The following is a 26,786-nucleotide window of genomic DNA, read 5'->3' as shown; positions in this document are numbered from 1 at the left end:
TTGCTCTCCCTTACCACCAGGGTTTGACTGGCGGTGCTAGACATTTGAAAAATGACTGTATATATTCCCAGCTATTTGGGTGGGCGGACATATAGCCATTTCTCTGTGACCATTGGACCGTTGGGTATGTTTGGTTAGGGAGGTGACAGAGTTGTCACTGCTGTAGCCAAACTTTTGGTCCAGGGCATCAAAATCGGGGGGCTAGACATTTATCTTGGTGGTATGTATACTGCATCGATTGATATAAATAAACCCCTTGCATATTTGTGTGTTCACAAGCTCCTTTCCTAAGAAAGGTTTCAGTAAAAAAAATTCTAGAATGGGAAGGGAGCATCCTGAAGGTTTTCGGGTATTTCAGGAAAGGTTTTTCTCACATAGAAAGCATTTTCCATATAAAAAAAGAAAAAAACTGCAAGTGGGTTGGACCTGGCCCTTTCTTTTGGGTCACACACAAACTTTTTGACTTTTTCCCTCCACATTTGGCCGCCTCCCCTTTTATTACATATAACTCCCCCCTAAGGCATGTCCTAGGTAGCCCTTAGCGCAGGATGCTGTGTAATTAAAAGGTTGGACAATTTCCAATTGGGAGCAGGTAGCTAAGTCATGTGGGGCATCTATGCAATTGTAATGATAAACCCTCTTTAATGATAAAGTCGGATTGTTCCGAAAGTCAGAAGCAGAAATCGAATCCTTCTTCTGCTCCTTGCATCCATTCAATGGCGGCTGCATACTGCCTCTGCCGACTTTGAAAGAAATGCAAGGAGCTGAAAAAAGATTTACAAGATATTTTGGCAAAGTGTTTGATGAACCCAAGTGAGTTCCAGTTCTCAGTCCTGAGGGAAACAATAACAACCCTGAGAAAGTCATTCCTTGGTTGTAAAAGCAGTGCATTGCTAAGTTTTTGTAGCCCATTAATGTAGGATTAGACAAATAATTTAAATTGTTGTCAACTTATGTTTCTTCCTGCATGGGGGACAACATTTCAGAACTGTGAATGTTTGTGCACTATCATAAATGATTTGTATGTTAAAAGTTTTTTGATTTTGTTTGGATTTAATTGTGTAAAAATTGTTGTATATGTTTGTTGAGTGGGTTTATGTGAACTGTTTTTGTCAGATTCAGTTGTGACATGGATCTGTATATGATGATAAAAAAAAAAGATAAGAAAAATGTGGAAAAGAAGAATCACCTGATCACTATTATTAAATAGAGTCTTCATTAAAAACGGAATTTGTACAGTGTCAGTCAGTATTTGCATTTTTCATATTGTTGAATATTAGGAAGTTGACATTTTCCTGCCTTTAGCACTTTGTGTGTGCAGCCTGTCTTCCGTCACATGAATGGGTATAGCTGACAATTAGACTTTTTGAATTCCTCCCAGACAGTCACACAGTAGAGGGATTAGGTGTGCATCAATAGGCCATTTGGCAGGAGGGGAGTCTGTGCTGAACACAGCCCTACTTACAGCTGAATTGCCTGTGCTCTGGCATCGCACAAAGGGTCTAACAAAGCTGGATTGTCACTCCAGGCAACTTGGAGCCTGGGCAGGGGAATCAGGAAAATCCATGCCCTTCCAAGAATCTTTCCAGAAGTTTCTCCCACCTTTCAGAAGAAGTGCACCAGGATTTACAAATAGAACCTTCAGACCCACTCTTTATTTCACTGCTGCTGAACCTGGAAGGACTGCTTTCCTGATCGAAGCCTGCCTTGAACCTTAGGAAACCAGCTCTGCTGCTGAGCACTACACCTTTCCTGGCACCCAATACTACTAGAGTGATTCCAAGGTCTAGTTTGCTAACATCATAATCAGAGCCACTGGGACAAAAAGGCTTCCACCATCTTCAACCTGAAGGGGGCCCATCTTGAGTTAGTCCTGAACCCCTGAAAGGTGTCCCACCAGCCCTGGACCCGTGGTTGGGGTACTAAAGGTGCCCAGATGGGCAAATCCCCAAACCGACGACTTGAAAAAATGTTGGCCACAAACTGCTCCAAGTAACAGGAGGAGACTGGGACCAACCTGCTCAACTATATGCCCGAGGTACATCGCCGATTGGATTGACTTTGTAACTTCTCTCGCAACATTCTTCTCTGCAGCAGCAAATGCCTTTCAGGGGTTCTTCTTCAAAGGGGTATCGCTTCTCATCGAAGTCTTTGGCTACAGCCCTCTGCAACGTCCCGCTGGAGAATTTCGACTTCCATTTCAACGACTAAGGGCCTCATTACCATAGTTTCAGCTCGGGACTGTCTGACAAGGAATCAGCGGTCCCAACAGCCCAATTATAATACGACCGCTGATAAGGTAGTCATGAATACCCCTTTCCCCATTGTGGCTTGTGCATTTTTTACATTTATTTATTGTTTATAAATGCTTTTTGTAAATATGGTTTTGGGATTTTCAATACTTTATATTTTGTATTGTATATATTAATTATTATATTTTTTCTCATTCAATTGTTCATGTTTTTATTGTTTTCTGGTTTTAAAGTGTATATAGTGTGTGTATGTATATATATATATATATATATATATATATATATATATATATATATATATATATATATATATATATATATATATATATATATATATATATATATATATATATTACCTACTGGCGATAGCCAGTAGGTATATATAGTTAGGATTTTTTCTCTATGGAACTTTTGAAAATTCTATGCCTAATAACTTTGGCGTTTGTGGACGGAATTGGCTGAAATTTTCAGGAAAATGGCACATTTCGTTTCTGAGCAGCTCCTGGAAATTTGGGGGGGGGGGGGTTCGTCAAGAGGGGGCCGAGAAAAAAGGGGGGTCCCAAAACGCGTTTTTCCCATGTTAATTTCCATAAGGCGGTTGGCCTCACTTTTAGCCCGAACGGCTGAATGGATTTCCACGAAACTTGGCAAAATTGTAGGGACTGTTAGCCCGATGTGCCTTTGCTAGGTCTCAATATATGTGCTTCAGTGGATTTTGAGAAATTAACGTTTAAAACAAGATATATATCTGTAACAGCGCTCCGGGTAGCGCTCCGGTTAGCGAACTTTTCGCGTATCGGAACTTTGCGAAGCGAAGCTGATTGGCTCTCCGGTGTCTGTCAACATTCTAAACAGTCCGGAGCGGCCGCCATCTTGTCTCTCGGTAGGATCGAGAGACAAGAGGAGGCCAAAACAAAGGGGGAAATGCAGGAAAGGGGGCAAGGTAGACCCCTTCTGACCCCCTAGGATTGATAGGGGGATATTATAGAGCCACGCGGGGCCCCCCAAAAAAAAATCCGATTTTTTTCGCCGTAGAGACGCGTCTTGGTACGCGAACCGGGCAGCTAACCGGGCAGCTAATCGGGAAGCTAACCGGCAGTGTAACGGGAGTCTGAGGAGTAGCTGATTGGCTGTCAACATTGTAAACAGTCCGGAGCGGCCGCCATCTTGTCTCTCGGTAGGATCGAGAGACAAGAGGAGACCAAAACAAAAGGGGAAATGAAGGAAAGAGGGCAAGGTAGACCCCTTCTGACCCCATAGGATTGATGAGGGGGATATTATAAAGCCACGCGGGGCCAAAAAAAAAAAAATTCGATTTTTTCGCCGTCGAGACGCGTCTTGGTACGCGAACCGGGCAGCTAACCGGGCAGCTAACCGGGAAGCTAACCGGCAGTGTAACGGGAGTCTGAGGAGTAGCTGATTGGCTGTCAACATTGTAAACAGTCCGGAGCGGCCGCCATCTTGTCTCTCGGTAGGATCGAGAGACAAGAGGTGGAAAAAAAAAAGGTGTAAATGAATGAAAGGGGTAAGGCAGACCCCTCCTGAACCCCTAGGATTGATGAGGGGGCTATTAAAGTTCCCTGCGGGGCAAAGGAAAAAAAAAATTGCGATTTTTCGCGGTAAAGGTGCTTCCTGGTACGTTAACCGGGCAGCTAACCGGCAGCATAACGGGAGTCCGACATATTGTGTTTTTTGAACGTTTGTGATATGTGCACGTGTGGATTTTGTCTAATTAAGGTTAAAAAAATATATATATATCTTTAAGCGTGTTCTGGCGCGCTTACGTTTTGGGTTTGGTTTGCGCTGCAGAGACGATACGTCACGGTTATGCGAAGCATCATGAGGCGTCTCACGGGCTACGTGATACGTCACTTAATAAAGAATATATTTTACAGCTATAGATATTAGCTTTTAAAAAACCAATGAAATTCACAGAAAAAACCATAGGTTATAGACCATATATAGTTAGGAATTTGCATTTACAAAACCTTGAAAATTCACTGAAAAAACCATAGGTTATAGACCATATATAGTTAGGGATTAGCATTTAAAAAACCTTATTTTATTTGCACAAAACCATTGAAATTCCATATATAGTTAGTTGCACTAACTATATATCGCGGACCCGCAATCCACTGCTAATGATGTCACATATTACATCATTCATGACATGGTCAGTGACATCACTGATGACATCACTGATGACATCTCAAATGACATCACTGATGACATCACTGATGACATCTCAAATGACATCACTGATGACATCACTGACATCTCATTTGACATTACTGATTACATCACTGATGATATCATTTATGTGATAATACATCTTCAGACTCTAATATAACCTTAGATACACTCAGTGTAAACAGGCACTCACAGACTGTCACGCATCCATGGAGTTACTCACACACCTAGTCAGTCATGCAAAGAATCAATCACATCTCCATTTCCTCAACTATACAGTTATACACACCTTACTTATTCAAACATATAGTAACACATATTTACAATCCTTGATAGAAGTTCACAATGATTCATACAGCCACTCACACATTCACTGGCTCTTATGTTCAGTTATTTATATATGTCAACTCTCACATGGAGTGTGTTTTACATATGTACTTACTTTGACATGTAGCACTGAGATATCCATTCACTCACCAATATACTCATGCACACAGTCAACTGTCCATACAGCTGTTTCAACATGCACTTTTGAACCCATACACCTAGGGAATCAACTGCTCATACATCTATGCACAGAGTTATACACCTCCCAGCCACCCACACACATACTCAGTCTCCCATACAAATACTTGGGCAACCATTCAATAACCCATATAGTTACTGATATAGCTACTGATTTAAACATGCAGCAGTTTACAGAACAACATAAATAATGATTGCCAAATTAAGACACTTTAATCACTAACCCATACACTCAGTGAGACACATTTAATCATTCTCTCATACAGTCAGTCATGCACCTACTAAATCCTTCATCCAGACACTTATACATCCACTCATTCTTCAATATGTAAGACATATTTTAACTTTACAGAAACATACAGTCACTGGGTGTTGTCATCAGTGATGTCATCAGTGATGTCATTTGAGATGTCATCAGTGATGTCACTGACCATGTCATGAATGATGTAATATGTGACATCATTAGCAGTGGATTGCGGGTCCGCGATATATAGTTAGTGCAACTAACTATATATGGAATTTCAATGGTTTTGTGCAAATAAAATAAGTTTTTTTAAATGCTAATCCCTAACTATATATGGTCTATAACCTATGGTTTTTTCAGTGAATATATATATATATATATATATATATATATATATATATATATATATATATATATATATATATATATATATATATATATATATATATATATATATATATATATATATATATATATATATATATTACCTACTGGCGGTCGCCAGTAGGTATATATAGTTAGGATTTTTTCTCTATGGGACTTTTGAAAATTAAATGTCTAATAACTTTGGCGTTTGTGGACGGAATCGACTGACATTTTCAGGAAAATGGCACATTTTGTTTCTGAGCAGCCCCTGAAAATTTGGGGGGTTTTGTCAAGGGGGGGCCGAGAAAAATGGGGGGGTCCCAAAACGCGTTTTTCCCATTCATTTTTCCATAGGGCCAACCGCCTCACTTTTAGCTCGAACGGCTGAATGGATTTGCACAAAACTTGGCAAAATTGTAGGGACTGTTAGCCCGATGTGCCTTTGCTAGGTCTCAATATATGTGCTCCAGTGGATTTTGAGAAATTAACGTTTTAAAAAACAGATATATCTGTGACAGCGTCCCGGGTAGCGCTCCGGTTCGCGTACTTTTCGCGTAACGGAACTTGGCTCTCCGGTGTCTGTCAACATTCTAAACAGTCCGGAACGGCCGCCATCTTGTCTCTCGGTAGGATCGAGAGACAAGAGGAGGAGAAAAACAAAGGGGGAATTTAATGAAAGGGGGCAAGGTAGACCCCTCTTGACCCCCTAGGAATGATGTTGGGGTTATTAAAGGGTCCCGTGGGGCAAATAAAAAAAATTAGATTTTTCGCGGTAAAAGCGCTTCCCGGTTCGCGAACCGGTAGCGAAACGGGAATTCGGCATTTTGTGTTTCGTTTTAATTAAATTACAAGATGGAGGAAAAACAATGTGGGAAATGGGTATAAGGGGGTACGGGAGACGTATCCTGACCCCCTATGTTTTCTGAGGGTGGCTGAGGATGCTCATATATGTTGATACATGTCTTCCAGCGGCTGCGCGTGAGCAGATTTTTTTTTTTTGTTGCTGCGTGACGTCTTTTAACGTTCGATTCGAAGGAAATCAGGAAGTGTTGACCGCCATTTTGTCACTGCGAGTAAATATATTGTTAAAAATAATTGTTATAAATTAATCCGTATTGATAAACATTGTCTGCGCCATCTTGCCTTTTTTCCAATGCCACACTTTTGTCGTGCACGGCAGCCATTTTAGATGCCTTGACCAGACCCACTCTCTGCACGCCGCCGATCCTCAGCATGGCTCCCCACCCTTGCAAGCATCTCCCCCACGCACTGGTCACCCCCGCTCTCTCTCATATGCATGGGCCAAAAACCTCCCCCCATCTGCGCTGCTCTTCCCTGAGAATCACACCCTGTGCCCGCCCGACACCTCCCTTTCACCCTATTCACTACTGCACCCTCTGACACTCCTCTTCCTCTGTGTCCGATTGTCCAGGCCGGTCCCAGGCTATCACCTAGCCCTGCGGATGTAGTTTATGGCCCTATCTGTAAAGCATCACCCCTCTTCAAAGGAGTTACAGTAGATCAAGGCCCCCACCCCATGAGATCCGTCACACCACACGCGTTGCTACTATCTGATAATGATCCTGTATTGTGATTGGGGAGGGGATTCTCACTGTAAAGGTGTGTGGGACCGAGCCTGAAGCGGAAGATTCCAGGGATGCCTTTTTGTACATCAAAGTCTTCACAATTATGTGTCACATTAAAAATATATAGCACTCCAACAAAGTAGTAGGATTATAACACTTTAATAACTTATAAATATATACAACGCTCCAACAAAGTAAACACGTTAAAAAAAACCATTTTAAACAACTATTTACATGGCAGCCTGCTACAACATCCATCTCAAAGCATTCACCGTCCGCTTGATACTGTCCTTGCCCCTCCTTCCCCGGAGTAGCAACAATGGGCTGCTTTGGTCTGTCTTTTCATCATCATCAAGTCAACTTTATTTCGGTTTGTTAATGAACCATAAAAGTACATAACAGTTAAAAAAATACATTTACAACTCATCCAATGCATTGTAGATCTCAATTAGCATATTTACAGTAATCGGTTGACGTGCGGTTATAATATGACATTAAAGACACAACAATAAGATACAAAAACTAAGAAATTTCCTTAAAAACAGATAACAAACTGATTATTACTAGGACAGAGCCATCCACCCACATAAGCGGTTTACTACACATGGATCAGTCTTCGTCTAGTTAACCACATCGAGAACAAGAATTTGGAAATAGCAGTAACTATCAATGCATCAGTATCAGTTTTTAAAATTCTAAAATAGTCTATATAGTTCCTCAGTCCTAGGTTAACACATAACTGTATAATCCATTTTTTCCTGCTGGCAGAATAAGCAGGACAAAACAAAATTACATGGATTAGAGATTCATTCGGGTCATCACAACCTGGACAAGGACGAGCTAAACCCAATTTCCATTTATCAGAATAGGAATAGAGGGGTAATGTACCATATCTGAATTGTAGAAACAATTTTTTTGCTAAGACAGGTTCTATAGCATCTAACTCTTTCTCAAAACTGTAAACACTCTTAAAGTGCAAGAAACTGTCGGTGAGACTAGATGGCCTGGCTGTTCGAAAGACCTCTTCAAGGTTATGATGTTTTATAGACTCAGCCAGGGTTCTCTTTGAGATAGATTTGCATGTGTCCTCCGGGTTAGACCAGAGATTCTCCATGCCTATCTTGGACGCATGCCCCCTTATAAAAGATAACCACTTTATCCTCCCCACACCCGGGCGAGCCATGACTATTTTTAGTTCTTCTCTATAACACTCAAGCTCCGGGACACTCCACAGTCTACGCCAGTAAAGAAGCGGGCGTGAGGCAATTACTTCTGCAATTGGCCTCAGATTTGTATCCAGCCTTAGTGGGACTAGGGGGGTGTTAGTGGGTAAGGAGAGCAGTTGTCTAAGGAATTTGTTCTCTGTTATACTAATCTCATTCGCTGGACAATGGCCCCAGAGTTCTGCCCCATAAAGGGTAGAAGATCTGGATTGTACCTTGTATATTTCCAGCGGTACACTGACCAGCTTGTGAACACAAGATTTCTGCACTTTAAGGATACCCCCCATGGACTGAGAGAGGGTCAGATTAGCCTTCTTCCCCGGAGTAGCAACAATGGGCTGCTTTGGTCTGTCTTTTAGTCGGCTTTGGGTTATAAAAAGCCTACCAAATCCGTCGGCCTGTGAGGTGGCGTCAGTAGCGGACCATTGTGCGAATAGGCCGAAGGCAGCACAACGCGCCGAGATCCGGACGGCACCCAGGTGGTGTCCAGCAAGTGGCCGCACTGGTCTGGCCATCCTACAATGCTGTGCTGAAAAACGGCGTGGGGCGCCCTGGGGGGGGGAGGCGTCGCGAACGGGCATCCCCCGCCTCCCCAGGTGGAGGCTCCTCAGCTGCAGTGGGGCGCCCCTTGGCGTTTCAGTCGCCATCCAGCTGAATTGCGCCCGCTCTTGCGGCTACAGCGTCTCGCCCACCATCCAGTTGAATTGCGTCCACTCTTGCGGTGCAGCGATAGGCGGCTGCCACAGGACTCTCAAAATGGCGGCCGGCTCTTCGGATTTGGGCCTGGTCCACTAAAATGGCCCTGGGACACATTTGAACTCGGACATTTGCCTGCTAGGGCATGGGCCCCATTCCCGAAAGCATCCCCTCAGCCTTGAAGATTCAACAAAAGTCATCGGGGCCCCCGACTCCCGCAGGCTTCCGGTGGGGAGCGGCTGCCATGATTGCTTGCGGAATGGCCACGACGGAGCCACGAGATGGTGGTGCTCTCATGCTGACGCCAGCTTCAGTCTGAAACATCCAGAAACACTGTAGACTACCAATTCGATTACTTCCGGTGGAGCCCCAACGTGACCGGGTAGGGAAGAACTTGCCCTCCCTTCTTTTGACTGATGGTTCTTGTTGCCTGTCCCCTCTGTTGTCATCTAAGGGAACCTCTTTGGACTGCTGAGTGAGAAAAAAAAGGTGGGGCTTTCATCATTTGGGAAAAGAAAATGTTCCAATCCAATGAAAAGTGTTATTTTTAGGTCATATCATCAAGCCTTCCATCGTTAGGAAACCAAAAGTAAAATGAACCAATGAAAAGTTTTATAAACAAGTCACATGACCTGTTATGCGGCTTTGGGCTATAAAAAGCTTACAAAATCCGTTGGCCTGTGAGGTGGCATCAGTAGCGGACCGATGTGCGAATAGGCCGAAGGCAGCACAACGCGCCGAGATCCGGATGGCACCGAGGTGGTGTCCAGCAAGTTGCCGCACTGGTGTGGCCATCCTACAATGCTGTGCCGAAAGACGGCGTGGGGTGCCCGGGGGGGGGAGGCGGCACGAACGGGCCTCTCCCGCCTCCCCAGGTGGAGGCACCTCAGCTGCAGTGGGGCGCCCCTTGGCGTTTCACTCGCTATCCAGCTGAGTTGCGCCCGCAATTGCGGCTACAGTAGGCCGAAGGCAGCACAACGCGCCGAGATCCGGATGGCACCGAGGTGGTGTCCAGCAAGTTGCTGCACTGGTGTGGCCACCCTACAATGCTGCACCGAAAGACGGCGTGGGGTGCCCCGGGGGGGGGGGGAGGCGGCGCGAACGGGCCTCTCCCGCCTCCCCAGGTGGAGGCTCCTCAGCTGCAGTGGGGCGCCCCTTGGCTTTTCACTCGCTATCCAGCTGAGTTGCGCCTGCACTTGCGGCTACAGTGCCTCACCCGCCATCCAGCTGAGTTCCGCCCGCTCTTCCGGCACAGTGCCTCACCGGCCATCCAGCTGAGTTCCGCCCGCTCTTGCGGCACAGTGCCTCACCCTCCATCCAGCTGAGTTTCGCCCGCTCTTGCGGCACAGTGCCTCACCCACCGTCCAGCTGAATTGCGCCCGCTCTTGCGGCACAGTGCCTCACCCGCCCTCCGTCTGAGTTGTGCCCGCTCTTGCGGCTACAGCGTCTCGCCCACCATCCAGCTGAATTGCACCTACTCTTGCGGTGCAGCGATAGGCGGCTGCAACAGGACTCTCAAAATGGCGGCCGGCTCTTTGGATTTGGGCCTGGTCCACTAAAATTGCCCTGGGACACCTTGGAACTCGGACGCTTGCCTGCTAGGGCATGGGCCCCATTCCCGAAAGCGTACCCTCTTTTGACTGATGGTTCTTGTTGCCTATCTCTTCTGTTGTCATTTAACTGAACCTTTTTTGACTGCCGAAAGGGGTTCTGGTCCGACCGCTGGTTGGTGGAGACATTTTGACTATATCCTGGACCTGCCCGGCCTCGCCCAAAATGGTGCCGGTATAAATGGGACTCGTAACTCCTTGTTGTGTACTGGTTGCCCAGCCTTGATATCACGAGATACGTATGCAGTTTTGAAACACATGGCGGGCGGGGACGAGTACTGATTGAACATTTGGATATCCCTATTGATATTAAGTTCTGATGTGTTATTGATTACTGTACTATTGAAAGTTCGAATTAACGTCACCCATGGTATTTGCCCGCAAATATATATCTAGATAATTTTATTGTAACTGGCCCTGTCGTACTTTAATTATAAAATGTACGTCCACCGATTCCGCAACTGTTAGACACCTTAGTTCTTGCAACCTAATGGCCCGCCCGTTACGTTCTTCTACAGTGTAAATGTCCCCTCATCATATACAATTACAGTTTGCTCCGTGGCCGGCCCACGTGGTTATAGGCCCGTGTTTGTATACTGACATTTTCACAATAAAGGTTTTTAAAACAAAACATGGTAGTAGTACCTAGATTGGTAAAGTTTTGAATAATAGCCACTGTTTTCGAATCAGTAAAAGGCAAGTGAAATAAAGCAGCCCGATTACATGACGGTTAAAAGGTATAATACGCAGGAAAGCAGTAAAGATAAATGGTCAAGGGCTGTTGTGTTTTCCACTCCTGCAACATAAAGTGATCAATAAGAATCCGATATTCATGCCTATCAGTGACTAAGACAGCAGGTCGAGCCTCTTTTGTTCAACGGCTCGCTCATGGGACGAAGAAAGGCCCTTTTTCTCGAAATAGGAATATTTTACTTGCAGGACAGTTGTAAATTTCCAGGGAAAATACATTAGCCTGGAACATTGTTAGTGATAAACTGTAAATGCATCTGGGTCCTTTGCTTTACAAGTCAGAGTGAGAAAAAAAAAGGTGGGGCTTTCATCATTTGGGAAAAAAAAAATTTCTAAACCAATGAAAAGTGTTATTTTTAGGTCATATGACCAAGCCTTCCATCATTAGAAAAACAAAAGTAAAATGAACCAATGAAAAGTTTTATTAACAAGTCACATGACCTGTTATGCTTACGTTACGCGCTGCGCACCGCGACCTGGATTGCTTCCGGGAAGCTGAGCCTCGCGCACCGGAGCACTTCCGGGTGCGCTAACGCGGCACGTCATATGAGGCATTACGCGACAACGCAGGTCCAGAATATAGTCAAAATGTCTCCACCAACCAGCGGTCGGAACAGAACCCCTTTCAGCAGTCCAAAAAGTTCTGTTAAATGACAACAGAAGGGACAGGCAACAAGAACATTCAGTCAAAGAGGGGAGGGCAAGTTCTTCTCTACCGGGTCACGTTGGGGCTCTCCCGGAACTGATCGAAATGGTAATCTACAGTGTTTCTGGATGTTTCAGATTGAAGCTGGCGTCAGCATGAGAGCACCCCGTGGCTACGTCGTGGCCATTCCGCGAGCAATCATGGCAGTCGCTCCCCACCGGAAGTCCCGGTGACTGTTGTAGAATCTTCAAGGCTGAGGGGACTCTTTTGGGAATGGGGCCCATGCCCTAGCAGTCAAGCGTCCGAGTTCCACGGTTGCCCAGAGCCATCCTTGCAGGCCAGGCCCAAGTCTGTGGAGCCATTTTGTGAGCTCCATAGCAGCCGCCTGTCGCTGTACCGCAGGATTGGGTGCAATTCCGTTGGATGGCGGGTGAGACGTTGTAATAGCAAGAGCAGGCGCAATTCAGCTGGTCGAGCGAGGCACTGGGGTGTAGCTGAGAAACCTCCACCTGGGGAGGTGGGGGAGGCTCGTTCGCGCCGCCTCTCCCTTCTAGTGCACCTAACGCCGTCTCCTGGCGCAGGAATATGTGATGGTTGGACTAGGGCACCGCAGGACGTGTCTTCAGGTCAAACAGATTGTGGGACAAGGTCCAGAATGGAAGAGTCACTAAAAGGCAAAAAGTTCCGCCTGACCCCGGTAGCCGGCCGCCTATGTCGGGGGCGATCTTAGGACACATCAGGGCAACAAGACTTGAGGAGGGGGTAGGAGAAATCCCGGGAATGGCAGCATGCATTTGCATCGATGTTGCAGCAGGCTGCCATGTAAATAGTTATTTAATAAAACGTTTTACCCTGTTACTTTGCTGGTGTGTTGTATATATTTATAATATTTGCATAGGGTTTGTCGTAATTTTGGGCGGGGTGGGCGGCGGAGCCGAGCTGTCTTGCAGCCATCATGGTGTCGACCTCAGTTCCTCTCACTAGTTTCGTATTTCTTATGAGGGGTTGTTCCTAATGTTTCTATTTTAGCGAGGTTAAAAAGAGATCCCATTAGTGGCCTACTGATTTTGCTTGATTCCTTTTGTTTTTTTAACGATTTTTCACTATCTGCAAAGACTAAACAGAGTATTGTGACTCTGTGCTTCTTTATAAATAGAGAATGAACCAAAGAGAACCAATTCCAAAACAATAAATGCTTGGATAACAATCAATCAAATGGAGATGGTAGCAGGCACGAAAGATTACAACGGGGGCAAAGGCCTGCATTACCTACCCTTCACTATCTGCAAAGAGAGAATACTCCTAAAAGAAAAGAGGGGGGGCAGCGTTCAAAGAACATCAGCGTGCATAAACACGAAAATGTTTTTACCTACCACGTACTTGACATTTTAATGCTTTTGATATTTCCTATTAAAAAACCATTGAAATTCACTGAAAAAACCATAGGTTATAGACCATATATAGTTAGGAATTAGCATTTACAAAACCTTGAAAATTCACAGAAAAAACCATGGGTTATAGACCATATATAGTTAGGAATTAGCATTTACAAAACCTTATTTTACTCACACAAAACCATTGAAATTTCATATATAGTTAGTTGCACTAACTATATATCGCGCACCCACAATCCACTGCTGATCATGTCACATATTACATCATTCATGACATAATCAGTGACATCACTGATGACATCACTGATGACATCACTGATGACATCTCAAATGACATCACTGATGACATCTCAAATGACATCACTGATGACATCTTAAATGACATCACTGATGACATCACTGATGACATCTCATTTGACATTACTGATCACATCACTGATGACATCATTCATGTGCTAATACGGTGAACCTCTTCAGACTCTAATATAATCTTAGATACACTCAGAGTAAACAGACACTCACAGACTGTCACTCATCCATGGAGTTACTCACACACCTAGTCAGTCATGCAAAGAATCAATCACACTTCCATTTCCTCAACTATACAGTTATACACACCTTACTTATTCAAACATATACTAACACATATTTACTATGTTATACAATCCCTGATACAAGTTCACAATGATCCATACAGCCACTCACACATTCACTGGCTCTTATGCACAGTTATTTATATATGTCAACTCTCACATGTACTGTGTTTTACATATGTACTTATTTTTGGATCTATGACAGAATTTCGACAGACAGAATTTCGACCTACACAAATATCGGCGTAATTATATCGATTGCAAGAATATCAACGCCCTATGTACAACATGGTAAGTACAAAAATATCGAAAAAATAATATCGATGTTAAAAATATCGTTGTCAAATTTCTAAACCAATGAAAAGTGTTATTTTTAGGTCATATGACCAAGCCTTCCATCATTAGAAAAACAAAAGTAAAATGAACCAATGAAAAGTTTTATTAACAAGTCACATGACCTGTTATGCTTACGTTACGCGATGCGCACCGCGACCTGGATTGCTTCCGGGAAGCTGCGCCTCGCGCACCGGAGCACTTCCGGGGGCGCTAACGCGGCACGTCATATGACGCATTACGCGACAACGCAGGTCCAGAATATAGTCAAAATGTCTCCACCAACCAGCGGTCGGAACAGAACCCCTTTCAGCAGTCCAAAAAGTTCTGTTAAATGACAACAGAAGGGACAGGCAACAAGAACATTCAGTCAAAGAGGGGAGGGCAAGTTCTTCTCTACCGGGTCACGTTGGGGCTCTCCCGGAACTGATCGAAATGGTAGTCTACAGTGTTTCTGGATGTTTCAGATTGAAGCTGGCATCAGCATGAGAGCACCCCGTGGCTACGTCGTGGCCATTCCGCGAGCAATCATGGCAGTCGCTCCCCACCGGAAGTCCCGGTGACTGTTGTAGAATCTTCAAGGCTGAGGGGACTCTTTTGGGAATGGGGCCCATGCCCTAGCAGTCAAGCGTCCGAGTTCCACGGTTGCCCAGAGCCATCCTTGCAGGCCAGGCCCAAGTCTGTGGAGCCATTTTGTGAGCTCCATAGCAGCCGCCTGTCGCTGTACCGCAGGATTGGGTGCAATTCCGTTGGATGGCGGGTGAGACGTTGTAATAGCAAGAGCAGGCGCAATTCAGCTGGTCGAGCGAGGCACTGGGGTGTAGCTGAGAAACCTTCACCTGGGGAGGTGGGGGAGGCTCGTTCGCGCCGCCTCTCCCTTCTAGTGCACCTAACGCCGTCTCCTGGCGCAGGAATATGTGATGGTTGGACTAGGGCACCGCAGGACGTGTCTTCAGGTCAAACAGATTGTGGGACAAGGTCCAGAATGGAAGAGTCACTAAAAGGCAAAAAGTTCCGCCTGACCCCGGTAGCCGGCCGCCTATGTCGGGGGCGATCTTAGGCCACATCAGGGCAACAAGACTTGAGGAGGGGGTAGGAGAAATCCCGGGAATGGCGGCATGCATTTGCATCGATGTTGCAGCAGGCTGCCATGTAAATAGTTATTTAATAAAACGTTTTACCCTGTTACTTTGCTGGTGTGTTGTATATATTTATAATATTTGCATAGGGTTTGTCGTAATTTTGGGCGGGGTGGGCGGCGGAGCCGAGCTGTCTTGCAGCCATCATGGTGTCGACCTCAGTTCCTCTCACTAGTTTCGTATTTCTTATGAGGGGTTGTTCCTAATGTTTCTATTTTAGCGAGGTTAAAAAGAGATCCCATTAGTGGCCTACTGATTTTGCTTGATTCCTTTTGTTTTTTTAACGATTTTTCACTATCTGCAAAGACTAAACAGAGTATTGTGACTCTGTGCTTCTTTATAAATAGAGAATGAACCAAAGAGAACCAATTCCAAAACAATAAATGCTTGGATAACAATCAATCAAATGGAGATGGTAGCAGGCACGAAAGATTACAACGGGGGCAAAGGCCTGCATTACCTACCCTTCACTATCTGCAAAGAGAGAATACTCCTAAAAGAAAAGAGGGGGGGCAGCGTTCAAAGAACATCAGCGTGCATAAACACGAAAATGTTTTTACCTACCACGTACTTGACATTTTAATGCTTTTGATATTTCCTATTAAAAAACCATTGAAATTCACTGAAAAAACCATAGGTTATAGACCATATATAGTTAGGAATTAGCATTTACAAAACCTTGAAAATTCACAGAAAAAACCATGGGTTATAGACCATATATAGTTAGGAATTAGCATTTACAAAACCTTATTTTACTCACACAAAACCATTGAAATTTCATATATAGTTAGTTGCACTAACTATATATCGCGCACCCACAATCCACTGCTGATCATGTCACATATTACATCATTCATGACATGATCAGTGACATCACTGATGACATCACTGATGACATCACTGATGACATCTCAAATGACATCACTGATGACATCTCAAATGACATCACTGATGACATCTCAAATGACATCACTGATGACATCACTGATGACATCTCATTTGACATTAATGATCACATCACTGATGACATCATTCATGTGATAATACGGTGAACCTCTTCAGACTCTAATATAATCTTAGATACACTCAGAGTAAACAGACACTCACAGAGTGTCACTCATCCATGGAGTTACTCACACACCTAGTCAGTCATGCAAAGAATCAATCACACTTCCATTTCCTCAACTATACAGTTATACACACCTTACTTATTCAAACATATACTAACACATATTTACTATGTTATACAATCCCTGATACAAGTTCACAATGATCCATACAGCCACTCACACATTCACTGGCTCTTATGCACAGTTATTTATATATGTCAACTCTCACATGTACTGTGTTTTACATATGTACTTATTTTTGGATCTATGACAGAATTTCGACAGACAGAATTTCGACCTACACAAATATCGGCGTAATTATATCGATTGCAAGAATATCAACGCCCTATGTACAACATGGTAAGTACAAAAATATCGAAAAAATAATATCGATGTTAAAAATATCGTTGTCAAATATATCGATTTTTTTTGGTTTAAAATAACATGAAAAATACTGTAAATAATACTTATAAATTACTTCAACATATTTAAATATATTTAATAATGGTAAAAAAAAAATACATATTTAATAAAAAAAAAATATTAACAAATCATATATAATATATACTTACTTAACAATAATTACTATTCCCACTCCAGAGGGTGCAACAGTAGAGAAAGTGTTGGATAGCGTAGGGGTAAAAATTACTATTCCCACTCCAGAGGGTGCAACATTAGGGAAAGTGTTGGATAGCGTAGGGGTAAAAGTTACTATTCCCACTCCAGAGGGTGCAACAGTAGGGAAAGTGTTGGATAGCGTAGGGGTTAAAATTACTATTCCCACTCCAGTGGGTGCAACAGTAGGGAAAACTGACCCTGAACCCAAAAGATATCCCTTTACCCAAGAACTGAAAACTGACCCTGAACCCTAAAAATACCCCTTTACCCAAAAACCCAAAACTGACCCTGAACCCTAAAAATACCCCTTTACCCAAAAACTGAAAACTGACCAAGAACCCAAAAAATACCCCTTTACCCAAGAACTGAAAACTGACCCTGAACCCTAAAAATACCCCTTTACCCAAAAACTGAAAACTGACCCTGAACCCTAAAAATACCCCTTTACCCAAAAACTGAAAACTGACCCTGAACCCTAAAAATACCCCTTTACCCAAAAACTGAAAACTGACCCTGAACCCTAAAAATACCCCTTTACCCAAAAACTGAAAACTGACCCTGAACCCTAAAAATACCCCTTTACCCAAAAACTGAAAACTGACCCTGAACCCTAAAAATACCCCTTTACCCAAGAACTGAAAAGTGACCCTGAACCCTAAAAATACTCCTTTACCCAAAATTTATTAATATTACAATTAAATTACTTCCCACCCTATTCCCCTATAAACCCACAACCCGCTCCAGTAGTAAAACATATAATTTAGTTAAAAATATACATAAATTATCAATTAATTATTCAATTATTCAATTAAAACAAATCATTGTCAATTAATATTTAATTGCAAAATAAATTAATCATTAAAAAATAATTATTTATTACAAATAAATTACTTCCCACCCTATTCCCCTATAAACCCACAACCCGCTCCAGTAGTAAAACATGTAATTTACTTAAAAATATACAAAAATTATCAATTAATTAATCAATTAATCAATTAAAATAATTCATTGCCAATTAATATTTAATTGCAAAATATATTAATCATTAAAAAATAATTATTTAATTACAAATAAATTACTTCCCACCCTATTCCCCTATAAACCCACAACCCGCTCCAGTAGTAAAACATATAATTTACTTAAAAATATACATAAATTATCAATTAATTTATCAATTAATCAATTAAAATACTTCATTGCCAATTAATATTTAATTGCAAAATAAATTAATCATTAAAAAATAATTATTTAATTACAAATAAATTACTTCCCACCCATTTCCCCTATAAACCCACAACCCGCTCCAGTAGTAAAACATATAATTTACTTAAAAATATACATAAATTATAAATTAATTAATCAATTAATCAATCAAAATAATTCATTGCCAATTAATATTTAATTGCAAAATAAATTAATCATTAAAAAATAATTATTTAATTACAAATAAATTATTTCACTCCCTATTCCCCTAAAAACCCACAACCCGCTCTGGTAGTAAAACATATAATTTACTTTTATATTTTTTTTATTTATAAAAACATATTAAACACATATTATAACAATTAATTTAAATACTTAACTAAAATTTCTAACACATATTAGTAAATCGAAATTACTTACATCGATATATATGCTATCGATATAAGTAATTTCGATATTACTTACCTTAGGGTCGATATTCTGGCAATCGATATTCTGGACATCGATATTCTGTCCCTTCGATATTAGCAACTCGATATAAGTGTAAGTCGAAATTAAAGATTCGATATTTTGACTGTGTACCCTTACTTTGACATGAAGCACTGAGATATCCATTCACTCACTAATACACTCATGCACACAGTCAACCGCCCATACAGCTGTTTCCACATGCACTTTTGAACCCATACATCTAGTGAATTAACTGCTCACACATCTATGCACAGAGTCATACACTTCCCAGCCACCCACACACACACTCCGTCTCCCATACAAATACTTGGGCAACCAATCAATAACCCATATAGTTACTCATATAGCTACTGAACAACACATGCAGCAGCTTACACAACAACAGACATACTGATGCACACATTCAGACAGTTTAGTCACTAACCCATGCATTTAGTAAGACACATTTAATCACTCACTCATACAGTCAGTCATGCACCTACTAAATCCTTCATCCAGACACTTATACATCCACTCATTCTTCAATATGTAAGACATATTTTGACTTTTCAGAAACATACAGTCACTGGATGTTGTCATCAGTGATGTCATCAGTGATGTCATCAGTGATGTCACTGATCATGTCATGAATGATGTAATATGTGACATGATCAGCAGTGGATTGCGGGTGCGCGATATATAGTTAGTGCAACTAACTATATATGAAATTTCAATGGTTTTGTGTGAGTAAAATAAGGTTTTGTAAATGCTAATTCCTAACTATATATGGTCTATAACCCATGGTTTTTTCAGTGAATTTTCAAGGTTTTGTAAATGCTAATTCCTAACTATATATGGTCTATAACCTATGGTTTTTTCAGTGAATATATATATGAGCTTTTAGGGGGGGTGGTTTTAGATATCCAGGCTTGGATATTTTAACACCATGTAACCCAGTTTTAGTTCATGTGGAATGATTATTACAGTTTGTATTATGACTAAGGTTCTGACTAAAATGGCTTGTTATGTATTAACTTATGTGCAACATTTGCACAGAAGCATGATTTGCACCAAAGAGCGCGATTTTGCACACATTTGGTTTTATAGGTATTTATAATAACATGTTTTAACTTCATATCAAAAAGAAATTTTTTTTTTAGAGTTCTATAAACATGATACATTTAGACAACCTATGCGTCATATTGCACAGATCGATCATCAAGCATTTATGCTGTTATAACTCCAGAACCAACACAAGGGAACACTGCGCTTCAATGTTTTATGGCAAATATGATGAAAATGAGAATTAGGTCTCTTGTACATACAATTTTTAGCTATTTATTGCGTAATGTTGCACAATGATTTATTATGCATTTATGTAGTAATATATATGTATAACTATGCAAATCAGAACCCAGCAAATATGTAAACTGGTCACCATTGATGTACAGAAATATATGGTCAACAGAAGTATTTTCTCACTGTTTAGCATCACATGATTGAAATGGTTGAAAAAATGAGTATTTAAACATGCACTTAACTGCAGTGTCGCTATGTGATCAAGGTTACTAGTTAACCGAAACGCGTCATGCCTGGAATACCATTTGAATGAGCCAATAAATCTTCCCACTTTATAAATCTGCTGCTTCGGGGTCCTTTATCTGTTTGGTGTGGAAAATCGCCGTGTGAACAGAAGGTGTCGAATGATATATATATATATATATATATATATATATATACATATATATATATATATATATATATATATATATATATATATATATATATTGTGTGCATATATATATATATATTTATATATATATATATATGTGTGTGTGCATATACATATGAATATAAAGATAGATACTGTATCATAATTAATAAAAATATTTATTTTGAACAGTATTAATTTCATGACTATTCAACATTTATTACTGCAAGGATATATGCATTTTTTGATATCATTACATTTTAAAATATGAAAAAACAATATGATGTAAAATAAATCTTATTATAAATTATATATATATATATATATATAGGCCCGTGACGAAGGAGTGTTCCACTCCGAAACGCGTAGGACGTTTGTGTCTGCAATAAATCTGCACTGAAATAGAGGCCACGGCTCCTGCGTGATTCCTTTTGATCTACCTAGGAAGGATTGCGCTGGATTACACGTGTGAGATATATATATATATATACATATATATATATATATATATATATATATATATATATATGTTCAAACCATCTTCCCTCGTAGAAAGAAGCTGAGCCGCACACGTGACTTCATTTTATGACCGTTTTAATTAAAGAGGAACAGCATGATTTAGGACTTTACTGACGCGTTTCGTTTCCCTTGGAAACTTTTTCAAAGTGGTGTCCTGCACCTAAGAAACAGTCCGTAAGTTCCACAGTTCAATTAATGTTTTTGTTACATTTCCTTCGGTGGAGTTTTAATGTGGAAAACATTCCCTTTTGATGTTGCATTGTAAAGCCTGTGGTTCCAACGGCTGTTTAGTGTTTAAAACCCTCCAGTGGGCGGTGAATTGATCTTGCTGTCCAAATAAACCATTTTCACGGCTTGAAGTTTCCCCATGTCAGCCCACTTTTCAAGCTGACTCGGGGCCAGTACCGAGGTCCAGTCCTCGGCGGCACCACTCTCCTGGTTCGTTTTCTCGATTCCAGCCCTTCGGTTCAGTTTGGGAGAGCGTTGGCGCTCTTATGGCGGTGCATTTGCTCTTCGGCAGAACCAAGCCAATGAAAATGTTCAAACCATCTTCCCTCGTAGAAAGAAGCTGAGCCGCACACGTGACTTCATTTTATGACCGTTTTAATTAAAGAGGAACAGCATGATTTAGGACTTTACTGACGCGTTTCGTTTCCCTTGGAAACTTTTTCAAAGTGGTGTCCTGCACCTAAGAAACAGTCCGTAAGTTCCACAGTTCAATTAATGTTTTTGTTACATTTCCTTCGGTGGAGTTTCAATGTGGAAAACATTCCCTTTTGATGTTGCATTGTAAAGACTGTGGTTCCAACGGCTGTTTAGTGTTTAAAACCCTCCAGTGGGCGGTGAATTGATCTTGCTGTCCAAATAAACCATTTTCACGGCTTGAAGTTTCCCCATGTCAGCCCACTTTTCAAGCTGACTCGGGGCCAGTACCGAGGTCCAGTCCTCGGCGGCACCACTCTCCCGGTTCGTTTTCTCGATTATATATATATATTACCTACTGGCGGTCGCCAGTAGGTAGTAATAGTTAGGATTTTTTTCAGTGCAAAATCTCAAAATTCTATTTGGAATAACTTTGGCGCCGGTTGACGAATCTGCCTGAAAATGTCCTCAAATTTGCCTCGTTAAGCTCCAATCCTTCCCTGAAAGTTTGGGGGGATTCGTTAAGCGGGGTTCGAGATAAAATGGGGGTCCCAAAACGCGTTTTCCCCATGTTAATTTCCATAGGGCGGTCGAACTCACTTTTAGAACGAACGGCTGAATGGATTTTCACCAAACTTTGCAAAATTGTAGGGACTGGTTGCCCGATGTGCCTTTGCTATGTCTCAAGATATGTGCTCCAGTGGATTTTGAGTAATTTAGGTTCAAAAAAATATATATATCTATAGGCGGGCCCCGGTACGCGCACCGGGGAGCGCACCGGGCGTGCAACGCGACTTGCGCATGGAAAGCTGATTGGTTCATGGGTGTCTGTAAACATTCGAAACAGTCCGGAGCGGCCGCCATCTTGTGTCTCGGTAGGATCGAGACACAAGAGGTGGCATAAAAAAAGGGGGAAATGACTATATTGGGGCAGGGTAGACCCCCCTGACCCCCTAGGTTTGATGTGGGGGCTATAATAGGGTCCCGCGGGGCAATAAAAAAAAAAATCCGATTTGCGCGGGGGAAGCCCCTGGTACACGCACCGGGGAGCGTACCAGGGAGCGAAGCATGGGGAAAATCCTGAGCCTTATTTATGAAGGCCTTGCGACAGTTTTGCGCTGCCGGTGCGTCACTTTTTGTGACGCACCAGCGGTGTACAAAATGCGCCTCGTTGCGCCATATTTAAAAAGTGACGCATCTAGGTAGATGCGTCACTTTTTCAACCCCTGCGCCACATTATACCTGCGTCAGGTATAATGTATGCAGATGGGGCGTTCCCCTGCAAAAAGCCTCATAATAGTGACGCAGTGAAATCTATGAGATTTCACTGCGTCACTTTTAGGACACTGTTGCGTCAAAATCTTGCGCCTGCCTCACAGCAGGCGTAAGACTGACGCAAGCCCTTTCACATGGGGCTTTCCCCATGTGAAAGGACGCATTACTGGAGTTGCGTCACTTTTGTGGCACACTCCAGCAGTGCGTCACTTTTGCGCTTACAGATACGTCAGAAATACTGACGTATCTGTAACTCCTTGTGACATGATGCGTCATACATTAAATATGACGCATCAGGAATGTCGTAAGGAGTGCGCAGTGAAAAGTGACGCATCGCTGTTTTCACGCAGCGATGCGTCACTTTTCATAAATGAGGCCCCCAGTTTATTCACTGTGTCACCTCTACGACCCTTTCTTGCGTCAATACGTCCCTTTTGCATACATTACACCTGACGTAGGAATAATGTGGCGCAGGGGCTTACAAAGTGACGCAACTACCTAGATGCGTCACTTTGTAAATATGACTGAATAAGGTGCATTTTTTACAGCACTGGTGTGTCACAAAAGGTGACGCTCCGGTGGCGTTAAAGTGACGCATGGCCTCATAAATGAGGCCTTCAGTCTTCTACTCATGCGTCATATTAAATTTATGACGTATTATGTTGGAAGTTCTTACAGATACGTCAGTATTTCAGACGTATCTGTAAGCGCAAAAGTGATGCATTGCTGGAGTGTGTCTCAAAAATGATGCAACTCCAGCAATGCATCCTTTCACATGGGGCCAGGCCCCATGTGAAAGGGCCTGCACGTCTGCTGTGAAACAGGCGTAATATTTGGACGCAACAGCGTCATAAAAGTGACGCAGTGATATCTCATAGATTTCACTGCGTCACCTCTACGACCCTTTCTTGCGTCAATACGTCCCTTTTGCATACATTACACCTGACGTAGGAATAATGTGGCGCAGGGGCTTACAAACTGACGCATCTACCTGGATGCGCCACTTTGTAAATATGAATAAATAAGGTGCATTTTTTACTGTACTGATGCGTCACAAAAAGTGACGCTCTGGTGGCGTTAAAGTGACGCATGGCCTCATAAATGAGGCCTTCAGTCTTCAACTCCAGCAATGCATCTTTTCTTACCCTTCCACACCCCGTTCCTTTTCCACATTTTCTTTGAATATCCACATTCCCCATATTCACTCTTCTTCTCCTTACTTTCCTTCCCAAACACTCACCTTCTTTCAGTCCCCCTACTTCACTTCCTCACTTCCTTTCTCCTCTCATACCTTTCTGTTCTTTCTTACTCATTTTCCTTTCCATTATCAATGCACTCCACTTCACTTTTTTTTTAAGAATATAGCTCTTTGATGAGAATTGGAGGTAGTTCTGAAAAGAACTTTTTTTTCTTCTTTTTTTTAAGAACAGAAACAAAAACAGGGAATGGAAACTGCTCAACAGGAGCAAAAAAACAAAAAAAATTAGGACTGGGAACGGCAGTGATGGTTCTCCAATGCTCGAACCATGAGCAGGACACTTTGCTCCCCATAGGTAAGGAGTTGATCGCAGTATCTGCATTTCAGGACACCTTTGTTGAATGCAGGTTGTATATTAGGAACCAGCTCCTGCAATCGCCCCCTTCCAGAAGTAGTTGCTCCTCCGGTGGATGTAGAGGCCCCATCACTGGGAACCTCTTGTGCCAGAGCCCTGACATTTTCCCGGCCAAAATTCTGGGGGTGCCTCCTCTCCACATGGCGTATCATTGTGAAGTTCCCAAAATAATTTTTTTTTTGGGGGTCACCCCGTGACAGGACTTTTTTGCAGATCCTGCACTCCACTTTTGGAGCATTCACCTTCTTCTGGTCAGCTGGTATTGAAAAAAAATTCCAAATGACATGCTCCTTCACCTTTGGCTGAGGAGGCTCTTCATCGATGAATTCATGCTCATCATCACTGCTGGATGGTCTGGCAGCCATGATTAACCAAGAAAGATGTAAGAGCAAAAAGGCATGTCTTTCAGTCATAAAAGTGAAAGAAGAAGTGAAGGAAATGGGTGGAGAATTCATTCATTGTAAAAAAAACTGTTAGCAACCAATGAAAAGTGTTATTTTAAGGTCACATGACTTGACGCGCTGACGCTGCGTGCACCGGAGCGCTTCCGGGTGCGCATACGCGGCGCGAACGTAGGCGCTTCCGGAGCGCACACGTGGCGCGAACATAGGCGCATACGCGGCGCGAACGTAGGCGCTTCCGGGGCGCATACGCGGCGCTAACGTAGGCGCTTCCGGGGGCGCTTACGCGGCGCGCCGAAGTGACGTTTTGATAGTTTCACGGAAATGCAAAATTATTTTCATTTCCTTATTAAAAAAAACTGCTTTTATATGTATGGTACTAAATGTCTTGCGTTATTATTTACTTTTCATTCATATTTTTAGTCACGAACGAAAGTAGCGCTCTGGGTGTGCTTTCCGGAGAGCTTACCGGAGCGCGCACCCAGAGCGCTCCAGGAAAAAATTATTTAAAAAAAATATATAATAATAATAATTAATACTTACACAAAACAGCAAATTTATAAAAAAATCGTAGGTTAGAAACTAGATATAGAAAGGAATTAGGATTTAAAAAACCTATGAAATTCACTGAAAAAACCATAGGTTTCCCACCAGTTATAGTTAGGAATTAGCATTTAAAAAACTTATTAAATTCCCTGAAAAAACCATAGGTTTCACACCAGTTATAGTTAGCTGGAAATTTTACTGACATAAAACCATTGGAATTCCACATTATAGTTAGTTGGTCTCACTATAACTTGCGCGCCTGCAAAGCACTGCTGATGACGTCACATATTACATCACTCATGACATGGTCAGTGACATCACTCATGACATCACTGATGACACCATCCTTGTGACAGAGTGACACACCTCCTTTCAGTGTAATGTAAGCCTTGAAACACATATTCAAAAATAGAAATTAACATTTTCAAAAAAATGGAGATACCCATACCAGTTACAACAAACAATTCATTAATTCCACCATCTATATACACATCCACTCATTCACCAACAGTTCTATATAGTCACTCATACATATAATCACTCATTATATGTAGTGATACACCTATACATCCTGTTACACACCGACAGTCATCCAAAAGTTACTCACACACATACTATTGAACATCCATTTATTTGCATATAGAACTATACACACACTACCACTTTACTTCTATGTAAATTTACACATACTTACTCTCTCAAACAATCACTTATAGAAACACATACTTATTTAAACAGGAACTCTTACAATCTCTCGCTCTGACATATACTCACTTATATACATCAATATTCACATATACTAGATTAAAACATATGTAGTTCCTGATAAAGACACTAGTGAGACAGTCATTCACTCACTAACACACACATATACACACTCCTCCACCCATACAGTCCTGCACATATGCTGTCTTCAAAACACATACAAACAGTGAGTCAGTCACCAACCCATGCAGCCACTTATACACAAAGTGAAACACTGATACATATATTTCAATATTTAAAAGTTGCTCGCTAATATATGTATTCACTAAGATACACTTAATATTAGCGAGTATTTGTGAATATTGATGTATATAAGTGAGTATATGTCAGAGCGAGAGATTGTAAGAGTTCCTGTTTAAATAAGTATGTGTTTCTATAAGTCATTGT

General features: G+C 41.9%; 1 protein-coding gene across 1 annotated transcript in view; it reads right to left on the bottom strand.

Annotated features, from left to right (window-relative positions):
* The window catches only part of KCNH7 (potassium voltage-gated channel subfamily H member 7), a 960,210-nt gene that overhangs the window by 21,814 nt on the left and 911,610 nt on the right, over positions 1-26,786 (bottom strand). The window lies entirely within an intron of this gene.

Source organism: Lissotriton vulgaris, chromosome 2_1, assembly GCF_964263255.1.
Source record: "Lissotriton vulgaris chromosome 2_1, aLisVul1.2, whole genome shotgun sequence".
Classification (NCBI taxonomy): domain Eukaryota; kingdom Metazoa; phylum Chordata; class Amphibia; order Caudata; family Salamandridae; genus Lissotriton; species Lissotriton vulgaris.
The sequence above is the reverse complement of the archived record's forward strand: the minus strand, read 5'-3'. Positions and strand labels throughout refer to the sequence as shown.